Source organism: Tribolium castaneum, chromosome 1, assembly GCF_031307605.1.
Source record: "Tribolium castaneum strain GA2 chromosome 1, icTriCast1.1, whole genome shotgun sequence".
In the NCBI taxonomy this organism is placed as follows: domain Eukaryota; kingdom Metazoa; phylum Arthropoda; class Insecta; order Coleoptera; family Tenebrionidae; genus Tribolium; species Tribolium castaneum.
In genome coordinates this window covers 22990843-23014046 of record NC_087394.1, presented here as the reverse complement: position 1 = coordinate 23014046, position 23204 = coordinate 22990843, and the positions used below count along the sequence as shown (strand labels likewise).

The window sequence follows — 23204 nt, the reverse complement described above, 5'->3', positions numbered from 1 at the left end:
ACGTCTATTAGTTCCGGAGTTATTGCCCGAAAAATGCCCCGGATACCAGAATCAACTTAAATCTTGACCAAAATCTGAAAATTAATTCCGTTTTCTTACTATTTTAAATTATGTAAAAGCTTATAGAGATAAAGAAAGATTGTTGGTGTCAAATTAAAAATTTGTTTCTTGAAAGTTTAAAGTATAAAGTACTTAAAGGGTTCAAATATAGAACGAAATTTGCTTATAACTTTTGATTAAAACACAATTTGAACAAACTCTTTAAACTACTTTTCCAGGATCTTTTCTTCTATCTCTGTGCACATACGCCATCTCTTTGGTAGTTTCATAATACTTTTTTTAAAGATGTTTTTTGGCTTATTGAGTAGCCGGTTATGTACCTATGTACAAAAGATTCTACCGAGCTTCTCACTCGATTTAAATACGAAGAAAAACTTCTTGAATTCAATATTACGTACGATAAAACCAGTATCCATGATTTTACTCTGTATATCGGGTGATTCAAAAATATGTGGCATAATTTTAACCACGAATACCCCTCTAAAAATGAAAATAGATAGGATAGTATTTACTGACCCACCTCAAAAAATTGAAAAATTACAATTTTTCAGAAATTGGTATGGAAAAATGGTTTTTTGAAAATATTTTTGTTACCGTTCATGCGATTATTATGAAATTTTGCATGCCAAGAGACACAAAGACGCTCTTTGATATGGTGAAAATGGAAATCTTGTAAAAGCTATACATTTCCGGTGACAAGGGGGCCCTTCCAGTTTTTAGGTGATAACTCAACTTTTCGGCCTATAAACACGTATTTTTGATGTCCAAAATCAAAAGCCCAATTATTTTTTAATAAAAAAGGTACTCTTGCTTCATGTCGTCAAACTGTACCGTTCTCTAGTTATTTTGGATTAAACTAAACTCTACACTGCACTGCAGAATAGAAAAGTATAAATTTTGAGCGTACAATTACCTTGGAAACAGTTCACTACGAATGACACAGCTGTCACTGCTGTCACATTTGATGTCAATTTCATTCTTCTTGTCATTCTTAGTCGACAGTTTCCAAGGTAATGGTATGCTCAAAATTTATACTTTTTTATTCTGCACTGCGGTGTAGAGTTTAGTTTAATCCCAAATAACTCGAGAACGGTACATTTTGGCGATATGAAGCAAGAGTTCCTTTTTTATTAAAAAATAATTGAGCTTTTGATTTTTGGTATCAAAAATACGTGTTTATAGTCCGAAAAATTGAGTTATCACCTAAAAACTGGAAGGGCCCCCTTGTCACCGGAAATGTATAGCTTTTACAAGATTTCCATTTACACCATATCAAAGAGCGTCTTTGTGTCTCTTGACATGCAAAATTTCATAATAATCGCATGAACGGTAACAAAAATATTTTCAAAAAACCATTTTTCCATACCAATTTTTGAAAAAATGTAATTTTTCAATTTTTTGTGGTGGGTCAGTAAATACTATCCTATCTATTCTTAATTGTAGAGGGGTATTCGTGGTTAAAATTATGCCACATATTTTTGAATCACCCGATATAAACTCCCATCGTATCTAGGCACTATAGTATTGTAGTAACGTTTTCTTTGTACATCATTAAATTTTTATTATGATTTCCCCAAACCGCAAGGACTATTCAAGCTTATCACTCAGGCAATCTCATTGTGATTTATTGCAGACAGGCAGCAGTCTTTTAGAGGAACCGATTAGTCACCCTCGTCAAAACATCTTATTGTAAAAGTTGCTTATCTTTAACACCATTGTCTGTTGTAAAACTTTATGTTGTACAAAGAAAACGGTGCTACAATACATGATACTAGTTTACAAATAATATCTTCCTTTATATACTCTAATAAAATTATTATTTTTGTGTTTACTTACCCTCTAACATTCCAAAAAGCCAAGTAATTTTTTATCACGCCCCAATTTTTTGCTGCTAATGATTATTTTCTCGCTTACCTTATGGAATCCCTCCAATTTAAGGTTAGAGTTTCATTGTTTTAAGTGATACAGTGAGTGATACAGTATAAGAAGGAGAACTACGTGATACAACGTGTCTAATAGAAAACGTAAAATCTTGTGAGCCGTTTTTGTGACATTTATACAGAATGTATGTTTTCACAAATAAAAGAAGTCCTCTTTAGAAACATTTTAAAATACATTTTCTTAATTCTCATTTAGATTTTTTTCCGAAAAGCCTAGACAGCATGAGTGATTTTCATCAAAATCTGAAGGTTTTCGTAGATCAGCACAAAGTATAAAAAACAAAGTAAAAGAATTCATTTTTAATTTGTTATTGATTATTTAAGAAATACTTTTGCTTTTTTATTAATTAATAAAGTATATTTCTTAAATGTGGCATTGTTTTTTTAATATTCGTTTTGAACTTAGTGTCTCATAATCTACAAGAAAGAAGATTTTTAGTTAAAGTACATAAATCGTGTAAACTACTTGTGGGCAAAAAAATTCACAAATTCAACTGTTGTAAAAAAATGTCTAATACGTAAAATCAACCGTAGAATTTAGATCTGAAACTCGAAATTCTTTTTCTTACGTGGAAATTTCCATTAAATTATGACTGATGAAATGACTGAAATGTTAGTTTTGTATGTAGGTGCTAAAGTAAAGCATAGGTTCGTAGATGGACCCCTGCGTCTCGCCTCAGTTTCCCATTCCGGAACATAAAATTCCAATTCGCAGCACCTGTAGTCGCACACGTGCTGTTCGTGGACCACCCGTGCAATGTCACCACGGTCTAATTTACAACTCTTGTAATGATCGGGCAACAAGCCGACGTTTCTGCCCAGAAACGGCGTGGTCATGACCCGAGCATCACGTTTCGCGTTGGAAACAGGCCGGCCGTCCTGGGAATTGTATGAAATATGATGACGTGTGACATGTGTATTTGAAGAGACATTGTTTCCCCATTGGGCTTTAATGCGCGCCACCACACCTACATGACGTGACTTAATCCACTTTAGGAGCTCTATCATGCGATGTAAGCCGTTCTCTGGGCACCAGTTATCTGATATTATTTTCCATACGGGTTTTTCGCTCATTAATAATTGTTTGACCACCCTCCGATTGCCACCAATCGGAAAAGTCGCGCCCCAAGCAGCCGCTCGGGGACCTCTCTTGTTTGCCCAAGATAAAAACAAGTCCAAGCAAACACCTGAGTCGTGGTCCTTATCTTATCAGTATCACTCTTCCACAGCGCACCTGATGGAATTGAGACGCGTTTTTACCGCGCTCCTCGAAAAAAGACAATATTCCATCGCAGCATTGTTCTATTGTCCGACAATTATCAAAGACGCCGCCGCCGCATATGTTTGTGTTTCGGTTTGTGCTTGGAGAATAGAGAACCGGTCGTTTGTACCGGCAAATGCTGCAATTTATATCCATACTAAAATACTCGCGGATTTGCTTTTGTTATGATTTCATTCTCTTATCGCGAAACGTGTACATGTGTTTTATATAATGTTGGCAACAATACGCGACTGACTTTACCGGTTCGAGGAGAGTGGTGTCGGTTTCAAAACGGTTTTTTTCACAAATAGACAACGTCATATTCTTTTATTGCTGATCGGACGATAAGATGCTGACGAATCGCAGGAAATTGAGATGTTGCCGGGGCTTTGACAGCCAGGTGGTGCGGATTGACACTCCTTGAAATCGTAAAGTTTTTTCTTGCATATGAGTAGGTTTGCGCAATCCCTCGCCCACGCTCGACCCTAATTTTAAGGCGAAATGAACCCAAACTTTTGCCTCCTTCATGTACAGCTTTTTCAATACTGAAGAAAAAATGTTCAAATACTAAATAGATATACAGCGTGTTCGGTAATTGGACCGCCATCACTTTTAAGGAGTGGTAAAGGTAACCACCAGGATTCAAAAGCTAGTGTTGAATTTTTCCCATCTTGCTTCTTCTTCGAACAATTGTCTTTCAAATTTACTCAATCAGACCTGAGCCAAGGATTATAGTTGAAATCAGTAATCCGAGTGCTCCGAGAAAAAAAGTGATAGCTACTGTCAATGTGACAAGTTTGATTAACTGACATCAGTGATGTTCGTTTGTTGGGTTTATTTTAGACTTTTTAGAGTTGTGAAAATAGAAAGAATTTACATTTTCAAAAAGCTGGAGTTGCTGTTAGTTTCTACGAAGCATGATTTCCAGATCGCTACATTTCTTGTCGCTGTGACCATTCGCTATTTTTGTTCGTCGTATACGAAAATTTGAAAATTCTAAAATTTTGACCAATGACTGTAGACAGAGGTAGATTTGCTGCAGTTAATGCTATCGTCTAGGAGAAGCACATTGCAGTTGATAGCTGTTGGTCCAACTCTTGGCGGATGAAATACGAAATAATTGTGATCTGTACGAAAATGTAAGAACGTCATTGCTAAGACGAGTCCGTTTGTGAATATACACCAAGATGGTCACCTGTTTGAGCAATTTAACATTTCTTATACAAATATTAGTAGGTAGTATTTAAAGTTTATTTAATAAATATTTCTTTTGGTACCGAAATTATTAAATAATTGTACGCCACTGAATATTAATTGAAAGTTGTTGTCAGATGTGACAGTTTTTCTTTTTTCGCAAATAGACCACTTGATACATCAAAAAGAGTGATAATAAAACGTGTTAGCTTATTGGCCCTTTTTAAGTTTCTCTAGTTCTTCACAGCATCATAAAAAGAAAAATTCAAAGTCAGAATAATAGTTTACTGACTCCAGTGAGTTCGCACCCTTAAAATGAGACAGTTGGACCACCATTCTCAGGAATGAGATTGGCTAGGTTTGGTAACTTGTTTTTACCTTCATAATTCAGTACTCTTTCTACACTTAGTGTCAGGAAAACTGGGACATCGGCTCTGGGGAAAAAATAGTAAAATCGATATGTAAAAAGTTCACATAAGTATCATTTGAGCTTTTTTGCAACAACAAAATCAATAAACCATCTTTTAAGGTAATTTTTGCAAAAAGGTATGTTTGTATTTTGGAGAAAGGAGAGACCAATAAAGAATTATTAAAACTGGTTTTGAATTAACTTTATTTCGAGCCTTTATTTCATTCTCAAGCTTGCGTAGTGTATTTTGAGTTAGGTTTTGAATAATTTTTTGAGAAACGTTTTTTCATGCTTCTTGCAACGCAATGTCAATAAATGCCCACGACTTCGCCTAATTTGTGTTCCTAGCACATCCCAAGATGTACTAAACGATTTAAGTCTAGGCTTTATACTGGCCAATCTATAGCTCCAATTACAACAACTTAGAGGAAATTTCTCTGCAGTAACTGCAGCAAGTGGCCATGCATTATAAATTATAATGCACAAAAATGATCTGTTCTTTGCCACTTGTTCTATTCTGTGCGAGCCGTATAAGATAAATACCAACCTATACCATCACGAACCTTCTTTCAAAGCTCGCTTTTACACTAAAATTACATTAATCGTATCTTTCCCTGTGTGTTCTTCATACTATGGGTCCATCAGGACACCCAAAGCAAATCGTGGTTCATGATCATGACAATCAAACATTGTTCTATTTTGCAGTGGAGGTGTTCTCGTGCAAAATTAGTGGTGGTATTCTCTAACTATCTCTGTTATACTGTTACGTTTATAGAACGTTAGCAATAGTCCTCTGTTATGACACTGCCTAACAAAGCTGTCTAATTTGCGATTCCCTAACTCTCTCTGTTAAAATAAGGGTAATAGAGTTCCCATTTGTTCGAAAATGTAATTCTTGAGATAATGGAAGTCGATTTTGACGTATGGCTTACTACTTGATTCAAATATTCTATTCGAAAATGTCAAAAAGTTTTCATACCATTATCATTTCGAACTTGGTATCGCAAAAAGTTCTACCAAAATATTAAAAAAAGTAAATGCAGAAGACGAGTGCAGATTACAGTAAAGAATATCCTTGTTTATTGAAAAAAAATCACATTTTTTGTTTTGAGACAATTTCTGTGGGATTTCGTGTCGGATTAGGTAATCAAATTGAAATCATATTATTTTAATTCTGTGCTGTACAAAACTTATACGCAAAATAAAAGAGATAAACAGAATTTGAAAGAAACGAAATAACTATTGAAAGACAAAAAATATAATTTGAAATAAATAATACAAACTAAAAAATCTATGTTTTATTTTCACGAAATAATGTTTCCAAAATGAAGAGTACACAGTGTTAAATTTTTTATTTATACAAATTTTGGTTCCTGACGAATTTTAAGTTGTGCTCATTCCCACTTAGGATTGCCAAAGATTACCTTTATGGATAATTATACCAGTTGATTTTTTTCTAAGATCAGTCTTATCCCCTTTCTTCGTTTTCCAATACTTCAGAAACCAAAGGTCGAATTGTTTGCGTGATTCTAAACTTCTAGTGTTATCCACTTATCACATTTTTAATGCAATTTCGTGTTAATTTGGTAAAACATCGTAAAAATTTAGGATCTGTCACTGTCACTGTTACTGTAGAAATGTTGCTAATAGAGGGTGATAGAGTTTACGGAATACGAATTTAAATAACAGCTGTAATTTTTACAGTAATAGCGCAATAACATGGTAACAAAAGTTAGAGAATAGCACCATTAAGTCTAACTATGCAGTGGTTTCTGAGAAACCCTGGACCGTTTGCAGATTTGGAACTTCTGTTAGTCGTCTTTTTATTGTTCTTTCGCTTCAGTTAGCCTATCATATTTCTTGTAGTCCATTTCTAATCTGAAGTGTATCCATACATCTATCAAAAAATATTGTTACCGCTATAGAACGATCATAGAATAGACTTGTACTGCGTTATCAGCCTGATCCGGTCCTTTTTCAAAATTCACTAATCTCTAGGACACGAGTAGTAAACGTTCTGTAAACACTGGAGCGAAAAAATTTTCAATTTTCTTACAATTTATCATCTGGTACTGAATCCAGCATTCAATGAAGTTATAATACAGGTACATTAAAAATCAAACAGGAAATCTCTACAATAAAGTCAAATTTACTGAAATTGGATATTTTTGAAATATGACATCATAGAAAAATGACAACAAAAATATTGTACATGAAACAAATTCCAGATCAGAAAAGTCCGTATTTACGTTTGTATTATCTTGAAAATCATTTTTTTTTCAACAAACTCTAGAGAATTCTTAGGATGTTCCAATTTTTGTGCCAGTCAATTAGAATGCCCACAAAATATAAACGTAAACTGAAAACTTAACAGCTTGACTTGTTTTGTTTTGCGAAGAATAAACTTCTTGCTATCATTACTTTTAGTTTTTAAATAAGTAAGCTTAGCGGAAATGTGAACCTTCCAGATCCATATCCGATTAAACCTCCAAAATCTAATTTGCTTAAAAAAAATTGTTGGTGTTTCTTCCAAAGCACTCTTCGCAAAAATGCTTTTTCTCCATCTTAAGATTAGATCATATCATGTGATATATCGTTTGTAATCAGGAATAAAAACATTTTTCAAAAATACAAAAAGCGAATATGGCATTCATACGGAAAACCAAAGTTAAGTTTTGTAACTGGGACATCAAGAACGTGGTGGAAAAAACGAGGACAAATTTAGATTCCTTATAAAAAGTGCCTGAAGAAAATCCTAGTTAAAAAAATTACAAATTTCTGTTTCTTTCAATAATCTACAAACTAAAAATGACACGTCAGATGTCCTTCAGATAATTATTCAGCATGAAAATGCGCTAATTAATTGTCTTAATTTAATCGAGCTCATGGTGGAGCTCGAAAAACGGACACCCTATATACCTTGTTGTAGAAAGACATCTTCCGACATTCAACCATAAGGTCCCTTATAAGTTCAAACCCTTTGTTCGAGAGAGATTTGAAGCAAATGGTGAGCAAATTTTAGAAGTACATTCTCTAGGAGAGCTGAGAAAGAATTCAAAAATTTCTACATCGTTGAATATCAAATTACAAGGAGACTATGATCCAAATGTGTAGATTTACCAACCCACCCTCGTAGCACTACGCCAAAAGTGTCAGGAACATAATATGATGGACATTTTTCCATAGTTGTATGAAATTGGTTTGTAGTAATTTGTCAAAATGTCGTACTGTTAAGCAGCGTTGTTTTTGACAATGGGAATGGGTGTCTCCAATTTATCAAAACCTCCTGTCTGTCTCGATGGCTCCTTTTGCCAAGCCTCTTTGGGGCTTATTAGTTGTCGTCCCACGCGCGTCCGTTTGGGTCCCCGTCGTATCGCGTCCTTGGTATCGATCTTGACAGGTGAAAAGTGAGCCCCCGCCGTGGTGAGTGGAAGGAAATGTCGTAAGCGTTCGCGTGTTGTCCGCCTCGTGAAATGCGTGCGAGAAAGGGCTCGTCAAGAATAGCAAAAACATTATGAAATATACGAACTTGAGGCTCGTATAAAAAACGATAATATCGCATTTGTCTTCTCAGCTGGGGATTCAGCTTGGATCGGTGGGCGAAGCACGCATCGGGCGCAACACGGGTGTGCTCCTCCATTTCCATCGCGGAAAATGAAAAGGAACGCGTCTCGACTTTGACAATTAAGTCATAAATACGGCTAATGCGACAGTTAATTTAGCGATTCCTTTTTTGTTCGGAACGGACGTTCGTGAAGAGTCTTTAATTCGCATGACATATGAATGACATTGAATGCACTTGGTAATACACAATGCCGGGGCTTGGCAGACACGCAGGTAGCAGTCTCGAAACTTATCCGACGAATTTATTGCCAACGAATGACGTTTATACCGGGAATTTCGCGTCAGTGCCGGTGAATTATTTTCGACCGGAATTTATCGCGAAACATCGGACCTTAAGCAGACCTCTGCGGAACGAAAAACTGTTCGCAACTCCATAATGCGCCACTTCCGCCGGTTCCACCCTATCTAATTGACTCTTCGACTGTCCAAGAGACGGACATAGCCAGCAACGGAGGTGCGAGCAGAGGCGACACACTGTTTATATAATTTACCGCTTAATGGTGGAGTTACGAGTACAATGTAGCCCAAGTGTAAATGAGACACACGAACACGCCTTCAGCTCTGGGTGAGGTGTGTGTGCGGCTCTTAACACGTGCATGTGCATCCAGAATGCATGGATTAAGGTTTGACGGATTGGCGAAGGCACAAATATCTTCATTGGATTTTTGTGGACTCTTGCAAAGAAACAGGTGGGAGATGGTATCGGAGCGGGAGCTCCTGGAGATTATTTAGCACGTCAACATCAAAAACTACCATTCGTGACCAATAAATCCGATTTTATCGGTAAACAACAATAGCGAGGAAGCGCTCTGGAGTGACTACCGAATTGGAACTGACGGGTTTTAAGAAAGATTGATGGGACAACGGGTTGGGGCTTTGTCTCTGCTTGAAGCATACCAAATTTGTACTCTCGATTTATTTCTCGGGACTACGAACGACTATAACTTAGGATACAAAGTCGCACGATGTTCTGTACCCAAAAAAATAGTACGGCAGAGTAATATGAGGGCGCTTCGATCGTCTCGGTGACAAATTGTTTTAAATTAATTTAAATTCAAACTATTTACTAATTACTTGGAAAAAATGCAAAAATGTTAAACTCCGCATTTTCAACAAACTGAGAATAACTGACGACTAAAATTTTCATGAGAAACATGAGAAAAAAATTATTTACAATTTAAAATGTGCGTTTCGTACCGTATTTTTCAAAACGCTACGAGAAAAATGTTCAAAAGAAAGTTGTAGAGAATTAAATCTTCTTTAAAAAAGTCAGCGCGATCATATCCTTATCTTCAACGGTTTAGGCTCTAAAGACGTTTAAGCGACGGATTTCCTTCAATTTGCCGGTGATAAAGTATTGTGAAGTCAATTTATTCTATTAGTATTATTCTATTATTATTCTATTATTTATTCTAGTCAAATTAGACTAATAGGTAGAAAAAATTCCTGGAGAGTTGGAGTTTTTTCTAAAAGCTTTGTACTTGGGTAAACATATATCAAAAGTCTTCGAGAGATGGGAGCGAGCTTGAGGAGGCGGGAGGGGGTTAAAGCAGTCTTTTTTTGGTTTTTTGCTTATATCCCGGAAACTGTTACTCCTATCAATTTTTATCTTCTAACTAAAATTAAAGCTGATAGAATTTCCTACAAAATAGCTGTATGCATTTTTCTTGTATGATTAACCATAAGCGAGTTATAGGTCTGGAAATAAATAATTATTAAAAAAATGTGCTTTAAAACAGAATGTCTTGTAATTTGAAAGACATGAAATTGATTGAATTGAATTTATTGATTCCCACAAGTCATTAGTGGAGAAAGGAAGAGACATGAGGGTGATTGAAGTCTTCAGAGTCGTCTTTAGATGCTGCATTTTCGTCTTCGTCTCAAACATTGAAAACTAAATTACAGTCTTGTTTAGTAAAATATTAATAAATAGATGATTTAATATAGACGTTTTAAATAAATCTTATAATAAACTCTATGCGTTGAGTCCAACAGTTCATTCTATCATATTTTCTGGGTCATCTTCAGACGCTGAATTGTGGTCCTTAACTAAAGATCGCGAAGGAAAAAAGTATTTTTCTTCCTTATTTCTCACTATTAGCTTAGGTGGGAAACGCTTTATACACACTATTTCTATATAAATACTTATGATATACTAATGTTTAGATATACAGTGTCATGTAGACACCAAACTTCAAAAGTTAGTAGCTCGCTTACGGTTAGTCCTACAACAATAAGGCTAGGACCATTTTGTAGGAAATTTTATCGGCTTTAATTTTGGTATAAAGATAAAAATTGATAGGAGGAACAGTTTCCAAGATGTAAGCAAAAAACCAAAAAAATTCAGCTTTAGCCCCTTCTCCCTCCTCAAGCTCGGCCCCCACCTTCGGAGACTTTGATATATGTCTCCCCAAGTGTAAAGAAAGCTTTAAAAAAATCTAACTCCCTAGGAATTTTTTCCTCCGATCGCCTTGTTTTTGTCTAATTTGACTGGACTACTGAACCGTTGAAGATAGAAACATGGTGTCGCTGTCTTTTTTCTAGAAAATTCAATTCTCTGCAAGCTCATTCCTTACACTTTTTATATTTCAGCCGTATTTGCAGCGTTTTGATAAAAAAGCAATAGTGCGCAAAAAATTATCGCCTCAAATTATCAATTTATGTTCCAGCTGATATTTTTGCAAACGCAGCGAATACGGTTGAAGATATAAAAAATTGCAAGGAATGAGGTTGTAGAGAATTAAATTTTCTACAAAAAAATCCGCGACACCAAATTTCCATCTTCAACGGTTTAGGTATAAATTCACTTTCCAATGCTTGACCACAGGAAATCCGTCGCTTGAGTGTCTTTGAATGACTTTGGGGCCTAAATGGTTGAAGATAGAGATATGACCTCGCGGACTTTTTTAAAGGAATTTTCATTCTCTACAACTTTCTTCTTAACATTTTTCTTGTACCTGTAAGCGTATTCGCAGCGTTTTGAAAAATATGGGGCAGAGCGCTAATTGGTAAATACTTGATTTTTTTTAAATATAGTTTACGATTAATTTTTGCACTATTTTTATCTCCGACCATTGAGAACTTACTGTTCTATCTGCCTGTATTTTTTTATTCGCCTTGTGCTAACCATTATTTAATTACAGCTATTTCTATCAATGCATTGCTCTGAAAATTTGAACGGTAATGGAACAACTGCGCCTCTGGTGACAATAAGGGAACTATCGAGAACGGGGACGTTTTATTTGTACGTCGTTTCGCATCCTAAGTTTTAGATATCCGTACTCGGGACAAAATACTTTCAAGAGTAATCCTCTTTTTGGCAAAATTCTATGCTTGATACCAACAGAGACAACATTTGGCGTCAGGTTTAGCTTCTCTTCAATAATTCAAGAAAGTTGATTAATTGACTAGCAGTCTAATGAATGATGATTCGTCTCGAAACAAGAAAACCTCACTAATCGCCATGAATCAAAGCTTTCGTGAGCCATAATTGATATTACTCCTTTCAATTGTGTTGAGCAAGCAGCAGAAAATTATTTCGTGGACCATATGATGAACATCATCATTTATATTACATATAGTATTATATCGTTAATTATTCCATTTGTTACCCATGACGTCAGTTACGTAATTTATGCTTAAATTCGTTGTAGACTGTCATGTTTGCTACTCATGACAATATTAAAATTATTATTATTAAGGACAATTAGCCGCATTAGAGTAATAAAAGTCGACAGTCGTAACACTTCCACTGGAAACTTTTCGGGATGTCCTTTTCGAAACGGTATCAGGAACACATGTAACAGCTGATTATTTATGAATATTTCGTAACTGTAATTGCATGTAGGAAGAAAAGTCGTTGTCGAGAAGGCCACTGATTCGTGTTCGGCGTTTTATTCATTTATCAGAAAGTGACAGGACATGCTTTCCTGGCGCCAGGAATTCTGCTCGAGCGAGGCCAAAATTTTTGGAAAGCTCGAGTGTTTCTTATCGCGCGGAGCGTCACGTTTGGCGATCTTTGACGGAGGCAGGTTTTGCATTTCACCTTCGCCATCCAACACACACAATCAATCTCTCTTACAGAATGCAAATGATTGATTTAAGATGCGTGGGTTGCACCATATGGACACTCCATGCATTCCTCGAAGCATCGAGGCGTAATGTCGTGAGGATATGACGAAATGTGACAGCTTATTATAATAAACTCGTTCGTTGTGTGTCTAAGCGAGGAAAATAAACCGAGCGATCACTTCCGTTACTAATAACTTAATACGCGTCTTCATCGGGAGAGGAAAAACGGGATGATTGAGCGGTCACTAAATGGAAACATGGAAATGGCTCTGGTGGCGTTTTTAATGACTCTTATTATTATCATTACTCGTTTCGAAAGACAATTTATCATCTTGTAATAATAACTCTCTGATAAAATCGAATTAACTATGTATGATGGGAAATTTTAATTACAATACACGCCATAACTCGACTATTTTGAATATTTATTTGTGATTATGCCTACCGGAATGGTGTGGTCTTATGTCCTCGATAAGGAGTGTGGTAATTAATTTTTTTAATGGCGGCTGGGTTGGGTTCTCGCCAAGAACCATTGGCGCCCAACGGGGGGCGATACACTGCTTTCCCACCCAAAACAACTACCGAAAGTCTGAACCCAAACTGAAACTGTAGCTAAAGGTTTCATTGTGTTATGAACAAATGAACAAATTTTGAACTTATAAAGCTCCAAAGTTTCATAAAGATTTTTGCGCCGGTATTTCAAATAATACCTATGCACTGATGTTATAGTTCTATCATTCTATCAGTTACAATAGTTCAGCATCCTTTTACACACACAAAATTATTTTTAACTGTACTTTTCTTTATATAATCTCATTTTTGTTCATTTGTTTAGATATTCCAAAAATGTACCACCTCTTGGTTTCCTAAATTGTTACATTGTGGTACTATCCCAGTAAACGCACTAACGTAAAAATAACGTAAGGAAAGAAACGTTAATTAATAACGTAAATTAATAATTAACTTTGAATCAAGACAAAAACGTTCAAGGAAATAATATAAAACATTAAAGTTTTTTTTAGTAACTATTTAAACGATTTTTCAACGCAAGAATAGAACGTAAAATTATAGAAAATATAAATAGAAAATAGAAAACATAACTAGTGTTGTTTAAAAAGGCTGTATTTACCTCTTTTTTTCTGATTTTTTAAGTTTTTTTTATATTTCATAACGATTGTCAAAAATAGATGGTAAAGTAGTTATTACTATAGTAGTTATTTTCTATACAGGGTGTATCAGAAATAAGTGTTTTTATTTTAACAGGTAACAGGTGTAATTTTTCAATAAAAAAATTGCAAAAATTGGAAAAAGGTAACATACTGAAACGTATACCCGCCTATAGGTACAAAAATAAATGAGCCGAACTATTTTCCTTATCATAGAAACGGACAATTTTTTAACAATTTAAAACAACAATGAAAATTGTAGTATAAAAAAGTATAAATATAAACTAATTATTAAACACTGACCGGCTTTTTTGCACAAAAAAAAGGAAGAAAACAGTGAAAATTATAAATAAAAATGTTTCAAGACGTTATGTAGAAAAGTTGTTGTATTTGGTGAGTTTCATTACTTGGTAAAATTAACACACGTATTTCTGATACACCCTGTATATTCTGCGTTTTCTATACAATTAATTAGTTACGTTTATTGATCTTTTGTTTCATGACATTAGTGTAACGTTCAATTAAAAGTTACATTAAACTTAGACAATGCCATGAAAATTATTCAGTTTTTTTTTTAATCGCGATCAATACAATAAATTTTTACGTAAATACAACTTTAATTAAATTAAAACATAATTTAGACGTTAAAGATTGGTATAAAGAATAAAGATGGTTTTTAAGCTACGTTCCATAAACGTTAAAATAAAAACGTAATAAAACGTAATCATACAACCAAATAACGACGCTGTAAATTTCGTCGTATAACGTTATATCAAACGCTGTAACGTGAAAAAAACGTTAGATCTACGTTTGTGTGCTTACTGGGAAGGCGATCAACGCAAAAGAGTCAAATGTTGTTAATTATAACATTCTACGAGTAGGTGCTGTTTTGTTTTAGAGAGTTAAAAGACTTGTTTAATTAGAGTTATAGCGTCACTTAGTATACTTTCGTCAGAATTCACCAAATAACAAAAGATGGTACAATATAGACGACTACTTTCTCCTGATGGTCCTAATAACAAGTCTTCAATAATTGTTCTGGTCAGATCGCCTATGTGTGGCAATTGTCACAAAAAACGTAGGTCTCGGTTAATATTACAAAACAATGACAGATGACAGCTGTCAGTGTCAGGCCAAAAATTCACACGTTCATCTGAGCTTGCAGAGTAAATTCTTGAACGTCTGCATACAATTATCATGATTTTCAATGTGATTTTTATTAAAAACTCCTAAGTGCAAAAACAAGACAACATTTAAACAGTTGACAGCAAACCATATGAACTTATCACACAACCTACGTTCATGCTAGAAAGAGAAAACCACAGCAAACCACGACCAGAACAATTATTGAACATTTGTTATTTTTTATTAGTTTTTTATAGATTTTGATGCTTTAATGGGTATCTTAAAGCACTCCACGTCATCAAGTGCGATGTCATAATAGTCATTATTTGACGGAACATTTTACGAAAATTTTTCGGTTGGTAAGAAGCTAATTCGAGACCGTATTTTTGCGAATTTGACAAATTTCGGAGGTGTTCATGCAAGGTACATTGTCATTCAAACTCTTGTTTTTTGACAAAATTTTGATAAAACAAAAATTTGAAATCAATTATCACTTTCAAAATTGGGATATTAGCAACTGTCACAAAAATCCCTAAATCGACTAAAATAACAATATTTGTTTAAAAATGGCAAAAAAGGGAAAAATTACAAAAAATAGTACAAAAACTCGTTTCGTAAAACCTTGAAGCACTTTGAAACTGAATTGTGAGTTTTAAGACTGATCTTATAAAACTTGTTTTTTTAATATACTGTTATGTCACTTTTTTTCCTTTTTGTTACCGAATTCGAACTGAAAAGTCGGAAAAACTGAATAACTACTATTATCATTCCTCAGATGTTATTGAACATTGAATTGGCATCAATTTTCGTTTAATAAAAGTGTTATTAGTGGTGGGGCGATTTAATTCAGATGTGGTGCGATTTCCATAAAAAACCAGTTGATGTGGGGTTGTTATCCCGCGTCGAAAAGGCCGTAAAGGCTAATTATTTTTCCAGCTGTGTACGAGTCATTGCCATAAATCAGAAATAAGTCTTAACCATTTGTTACAACCAGGTGAACACGAGGAAAATATTAAAAGATAATTAACAATCCAAGAAGTAATTAATTAGTCCGGTTTTGTATTATGTGTAAAAACAGAAACAATTTTATCTGATGATTATAAATTATAGATGAGATAGATGGTAAATTTAATTGTGTTTTTCTCGAAAAGGGAATGTTGCCCCTTGAAGTCCGGCAAATATTAAAGAAACATGACGTCTGAAAAACGCCATAATGATACTGATTAGATGGCATTACATGAAATAGACCACATTTATATTCTTCACGATCATGACATTTGATATCCACAACAAATTGTTTAACGAGCGTTCCGGAAGGAAAAAATTCCCGTCTTATCGTATCCACGGTGTCAAGTTTTTAGTCAAACTCATCTGCAAAATTAATTTCCGCGAAGACTAATTAAGTTGGAGTAATTATCGACAATGATCGCCTGGGGGATTCCGTGCTTGTTTTTTGTGATTTCCTTGGACATGTGGCCGCAAAATGTGATCGCGAGGGGCTGTATTTTACCGACGACGTGAAAGTAACGGGTGAACGGAATGCAACGGCGTGCTAAGACGACGAATAATGGTACAAAGATCGTACCATATGGTTGTGCAGGACGCGACGGCTATTGCACGGGGCTGGGACATAATCTACTAGTGCCACTTGACTCGAAGGCATAAAATTTTGCCCATAATGGACGTGAATGGGCGCTTGAATATGGTTGTAAGGTTGCGGGATATATTGTTACCGGTTTTGAAATTCTACGCTGGATTCCAAAACGTATAAAAACTTTTGCCATATAAAACAAACAATTCGAGATGCTGGGAAATGGATGGGAGAGGACACGCTTTATGGAAGGGCGTCTCCCATAGATCAAACGCTAGTTCTATGGGAGCTACCATAAGCGACGACCATAAACGAAGGTTTTTTCTGGTTTGCAAAACTATAACCCATAGAAGTTGCTCCCAGATCAATAAACAAAGGTGCACAAATAGGGTAATTCAGCAGAAGATGGTTATGAGAACCACAGGGTGGGGCAAAAAATATGCTTGGAGTCCTCAGCCGTGTACAAGGTGTTTCAAGTTTTAGTTCCAGTGAAAAAATAAATACTTCTAATTACCCAAAAGAAAAAAAATATATTTCAAACGTTAGAGTTTCTAACACGCTTCAATTTGATGCTTTAAGGTCCAAATTTTTATGGTATGGGCGTGAAATTCAAAAATCTAAATAATTATTTTTTACAAATTATTGCAATCATTTTCTCATTATAAAATTTCTTTTATTTTTTAAGTGACTATTCTGATACTGAAGTAGTAAAAAACTCAAAGAGTTTTGCACAATTGAAATTTTAATTTGGTTAAGATCATCCAAATGTTCTATCTTAGTAGTCATCTTTGAGAAAACAGAGCTCGTGTCCTTGCTTGATTCACAAAAAATTTGTCATTACTTGTCAGACAAAAAACAATGATTTGTAAGTTAAAAATGCCCTTTCGAATAATACCTTGAAGAAAAACTCAATCTATGTTGAATGTGGCAGACGACACAAGCAATATCTGTTCTGTATCACATTCAGGTGCACCAAGAGTTACACGATTGAGACCATTTCTTTCTTCTTTTTCTTCAATGGAGTATTGAAAGGGAATTTTTCAAGTGACAAATCCATTACTTTTAGTTTGTCAATTTTCAAATTCCACGTGTTTGCCAAAAAACCTGTCTATTATAGAATTCATTTAAAGTATATGGTTCGAGATCCAAAATGTAATCAAATTTTTTTTTAAATAAATTTAAATTACAAGGTGTGCGTAGATGCACAGGTAAACTATTGTATAATTTTATTCCAGCATAATAACTATTTTTTTCCGTTAGCGTAAGTTTGTGTCTTGGATACTCTAATATTTTTTGCGAGTCTTGTACTTGTGGTCCTTAGTGATATTAAAAAGTAGATTCTGATTAAAAAAAATAAAAGTAATCTACCAGTTACAGCCAAGAAGTTCCTACAAGTTTCATTATATTTTAAGTGAGTTAAACATAGTTCTCATGACTTGTTCTTGAGCAACAAATACTTTTGATATTTTTTCACTTTGCCCTCAAAATATTATACCGTAGCTTAGTAATGATTGAAAGTTTCCGAAGTGTACTATTCTTAGTTGTTCAATGTTAATATATTTTTTAAAACACGTATTGTAAACTGTGTTGAGTTTAATTTTTTTAATAAATTATCTATATGGTTAGTCCAACTTAACTTATCAATGTATATTCCTAGCAAATTAGTTTTCTCTATTTATTTAATTTCTTTAGATGATATTACAATTTTATTCGGTTCCTCCGTATTTTTGTGATTACATGTTGCAAAATTAATGCCGCAGGTTTTTTCAAAATTTAACACAAACTTATTTTCTTCAGTCCAGTTTATTACCTTGTCATGTATATCTTTGCTTCTTTCATTGTATCTGTCATATTTTCACCCCAAATTAATACATTTGTGTCATCAGCAAAGTTAACTGCACTATTGTTGTCTGAGGCTGTTAAAATGTTTAATAGGCCGTTTATATAAATTACGAAAAATAAAGGTCCTAGTGTACTACCTTGAGGTACACCTTGTTTAATTAGAAGTTTATTTGATGTATATACAGTACTGTTTTTTGTTATTGTGACCTGCTGATACCTATTATTAAGATAAGATGTGATCAACTTTAACATAATTTCTGTTATGCCGTATTTCTTTAGGAAAGAAATTTTATTTCTTTTTTATTAGGATGTAATGATCTAAGCTGGAGAAATCTAAGAAAATTCCAAGAACCACCTTTTTTTTCTTCTAATTTATCTAACAGAGCATTAGTGAAGTTAAATATAGCTGAGTCAACAGATTTTCCTTTAATGTACCCGTGTTGGGATGAATTCAGTTGCTGAAATTTCATTAAAAAGTTAATAATTCTGGAAGATATAACAATTTCAAAAATTTTAGAAAACGATGAAATAAACTAATGACGGTCCAAATTATTAATTTCATTTCACTGTCTGTGCGTAAATGTTGTCAACTGCCACAAAATTCCCCAAATTTCGAAACTAATTTTTTTGGTACAAAAAGTGCGAAGTAGAAAAAATGCTTTATGGCATCTTGTTTATAGGGCATTTTCTCGCACTTACTCTTACTTTAAATCAAATTAAAAATTCAATTGCTCAAAACGCCTTGGAGTTTTTACTATTTCAATTTTCGAATGCTTAATAGTAGGAATTTTATTATAAAAAAACGAATGCAAAAATTTAGAAAAAAATAGTTTTTTGCATTTTACGTTCATACTAAGAAAATTTGGGACAACGTTAAAGCATCAAGTTGAAGCGGCTTAGAAACTCAATCGTTTGCGATATAAGTTTTTCTTTTGGGCACCAAGAAGTATTAATTTTTTTACTGGCACTAAAATTTGAACACCCTGTATTTAGAATAGGAACCCATTTTATTGTTTTTAACAGAATATTGCAAATGGTAGTCGTGTATAGGTCACGGTTTCTCCAACTTTATCAAATTTGACGTCGAAATCTGCATAAAGTACGGGTACCTGCATGAACTAAGTGCAAACAGAATCCGAGTTCAAATAAACTTGTCACGAAGTAGTTTTTATTGGTCTGGTACTGTCATAACTTATATGGAATGAGCTTATTGGTTTTAAGTACTTAATATCTCTCTTCTCACAGGATATTTACTCATCTAGTGGGGCTAGAATTTTCCACCTTGCGTACTCTATATGTATCTAGATTTTATTTATGTTAATTTAGTAATAGTCGGTCTGTCTCTGGGACGAAGATTTTTAATGACAGTATTAACAAGTTGCTTCATATATAATTTACAGCTTTGATAAAGACAAATCGGTTCAATTTACATTTATATTAACTTGATACTTTTTTAAAGGCGCCACCTTGAAATAAGGGAAAATTGCTGCTTTTACTCAAACAGTACATTTCTGACACCGCATCAAAATATTAGATACAACTTAACATGTTCCAGATTAGCAATTTATATTTTGAATAAGTTATTTCTCGTCCAACTATAATTTGAATATATTAATAGGTAATCTTTATAATTTAATGGGAGGATAAATTACACAAGCCGTTATTTCTGGCTCAAAAAAGCGATTTTGCCGTGACGCGAACTTTGGGCAACACTTGTTTACCACTTGTTCGTGTCACTTGCAACATTGACGCTTGCAGAAACAATGGATCGTTTTATTTTTTGTCGAGAGAGATCGGTGTAGTGACTAGGTACTAAATTGATTAAAAAATCTTCGTTTGGTGGCAGTGGCAGATTGCACCGTGTCTATCTTTTTTTAGCAATTACCGAACGCTTCAGGAATAAAATTGGCAAGCAATCAATAAAAATCCACTTCCCGGAAATGAAGTGAACGTTGAGTGTGTGCACACATCGTGTGTCTCTGCAGCAAGGACACCTCAACATTGCGCAAACCGTTGCACAAGCTGACATATTGCACGTTTGCCAATCTAATAAAAATGAAATACGAAACTGTCCGACGATAAATCAATCGAGACGAGCCGTCATAATCGACATTATTGTGGTCACCTTGTGTCTCTTACACCCGTCCTACCGTATTACTCGACACCTGCTCATTTGCTTAATTAATGCACGTATGTCGTTAGAAATGTGCAATTATAAAATCGGTCTATTGTGATTGGTCGCTCTATGAATCAAATGACAATTCTCAATTAATTCCAACGTTCTTATTGGATGCGGGCACGACATACACGCCAGCTTTTCGAAATTATTAAACGATATGCTAATTGCAACGTTTTTGCATTCGACAAAGTGAAATGATCGCCTATTTTCTGAATTATTGTCCAACGTCGATTCAGACTGGCTGCTCTATTAACATTTAACTCAGCATTTTCCATTTTGGGCAGATTTGAACTAATCGGATAAATGTCATAACAAAGACACTTTTTTTCTTCATTCGGATATTTAACCTTTGAGAAGAGCACCAGGCGAAATGCATTCAGAATACCAAGGCTAGATCATTAATTAGGAGAATGTTTTCTGCAGCATATCGTTTAAAAAACACATGTGGAGTAATTGAAATTGACATTTTACTCAAGTTTTGTTTACACAGTTTCTATAATTGGAAAGATCGCTTCAAAACTCGATCTTTCAAGTGATTTTTTATTGTGACATGTGGAAGTAGAAGTCTATGCCAAGTTATAAATAAATACTTACCTGATTTTTATTATCGTAAATAACCTTTTCTCATATTTTGGAATTTTGATAATACTAAGATACAAGGCGATTCTAATAAAAGTATCTTTTTACTGTATGTCAAAAACTAACACATGAACCTGCACTTGTTATTATCTAAATACATTATCTTTTCCTCAGTGCATGTGAGTTTTTTTTAAATACCTTAAAAACAAAACAGTTCCACATTCACGCAAAGAAAATTTTTGCCTGATGAGGATACAATAAAAAAGGTATCGAAAAATCGCGACGAAATTAATGGTTTTATTTTCGGTGTTTTATATACCAAGTTCTACAAAATCAAATTAATATATTTTCAAGGACAAACAATACAAAATGGAGAATTTCACTTAAAAACAATTAATTAATTAAATTTCAATCGCTGAACATTTTTTTTCGATGGTATCATCAGAAAATTATGTCTTCCATTCTTCAAGTGAGTATTTCATAAAAGTAGGTATGTCCTTTCCTCCCGTGGGAGGAAAAAAGGAAGGAATAGCTATTTGCTTACCCAAAGATATACTCAACGTCATAAAAATTGCACCACAAAGAAGGAATTAGAATTTTTTGACCGACTTGCCACAAATGGTCGACTATTAACGAATAATAAATGAGTAAAATTTGAACGATTTTAATCAAGTAGTAAGGGAGTTTTTAACATTTAATTTCTTTTAAAAGCAAGTGTTATTCTTCCAATTTTTTGCTTTTCTAACTATTTTTTTATATGTTTTTTTAATTCGTTTAGGTTAAAGTGTTCTAAAAGCTCCAAACTTTTATTTCATAACACAATGTATACAGTCTATTTTCTCATCTGAGGGTAACCACTTTGTGGTAGAAACAACTTAAAAAAAAGATTTGTGTGTCAGGTTTAGGATGTGTTTTTGCTTATCTCTCCCATACCTAGAAAATCCAACAAGAAACAGTCCAAACGACCTAATTCGATGGTAAACAGCCAGAAGTGAACTCAACTATTGCTCAAAATTTTTTTTGCACTTGAATTACTGCCATAATCCGAAAATGACGATTTTGGACTTCATTTTTTTTAATCTGCTTCCTTTTCTGCGTTGTGCCAAGACTTTTCTAATTAACGGATAATAACATCGCATGATGTTACTTGGATTACTATTCAAACAAATAGAAACTCTAAATAAAAAAATCCCTATTCAAAGCCTAAAAATTGTGCTTTTTTAAAATTTGTTTAATTGTTGGTAATTTCTTTTCTGTCAAACTCCAGGCATATTTTCTTTTTTATAACACTTAAAACTAAACAAATTAAAAAAAAACAATGCAAAAATTAAAAAATTTACAGAAAAGCAAGAAATTGGAAGAATAACACTTGCTGGTAAAAGACCTTTTAATCAAGACCACTTGATTAAAATTGTTCAAATTTTAATCAATTATTACCTACAAATAGCCTAACATTTGCGCCAAGTTTCGTCAAAAAATTCCTATTCCTTCTTGATGTTGCAATTTTTATGGTATGGCAGATTATCCATTTTCCATTAGATAATTGTAATAGAGAGAAGAAACATTACTCCAGTGGTATTTATATGATTTTTTCATTAGCTTCATCAGAAAATATCGTTTTGCATCTTCCAAACATTCCATGCCAGAACGTTATCCTCTCATAAGGGAGTAAAATGAGTGAGGAAAGTGTGTTATTTCCTCCAGATAAGGGAAAATGGAGGAGGAAAATAACGTAACTGAGAAAAAATATAAAACTAAATCTTCAGAAAAAATACAAACATACAATCTATCAAAAGTTTAGTTTTTGTAAAATTTCTTCTTGTGATTCCGATTTGTTACTTAAAGGTAAGGTTTTTACAATTGTGTCCTGTTTTATGTTGGTGTCGTGATTTGTCCCGATTTTGATGCAAATCGACCCAAAAGTCCCGGTTTTACGATTTTTAAGTTGACACGAAAAAAGAATGTATCTTCCTAACTAAGATTTCTGATTTATCGATGGTTTTTCCTTGAACAAAAGTTCTCGAAATTTTTCTCCAAAATTTTTAAAACCTAAAAAAAAACAAGTTAATTCAACAAAAATAAAATTTCCAAGATTTCCAGATAACGAGAAAAGCCGTTCATTTTCTGTCGATTTCTCGACATTTTGTTGGTCGCGAATTAGCC

General features: G+C 34.0%; 2 long non-coding RNA genes across 2 annotated transcripts; one reads left to right on the top strand and one right to left on the bottom strand.

The window, feature by feature from the left end:
- Positions 1 to 6164: 6164 nt before the first annotated feature.
- On the bottom strand, positions 6165 to 8779 carry LOC135267912 (uncharacterized). The gene is made up of 3 exons (XR_010336313.1): positions 7953 to 8779; positions 6814 to 7906; positions 6165 to 6761 (listed from the first exon to the last, which is right to left on the bottom strand). It is a non-coding gene; the product is annotated as an uncharacterized LOC135267912 (long non-coding RNA).
- Positions 8780 to 12114: 3335 nt separating this feature from the next.
- LOC135266785 (uncharacterized) lies at positions 12115 to 12932 on the top strand. Its single transcript, XR_010334938.1, has 2 exons — positions 12115 to 12287; positions 12336 to 12932. It is a non-coding gene; the product is annotated as an uncharacterized LOC135266785 (long non-coding RNA).
- Positions 12933 to 23204: the final 10272 nt, after the last annotated feature.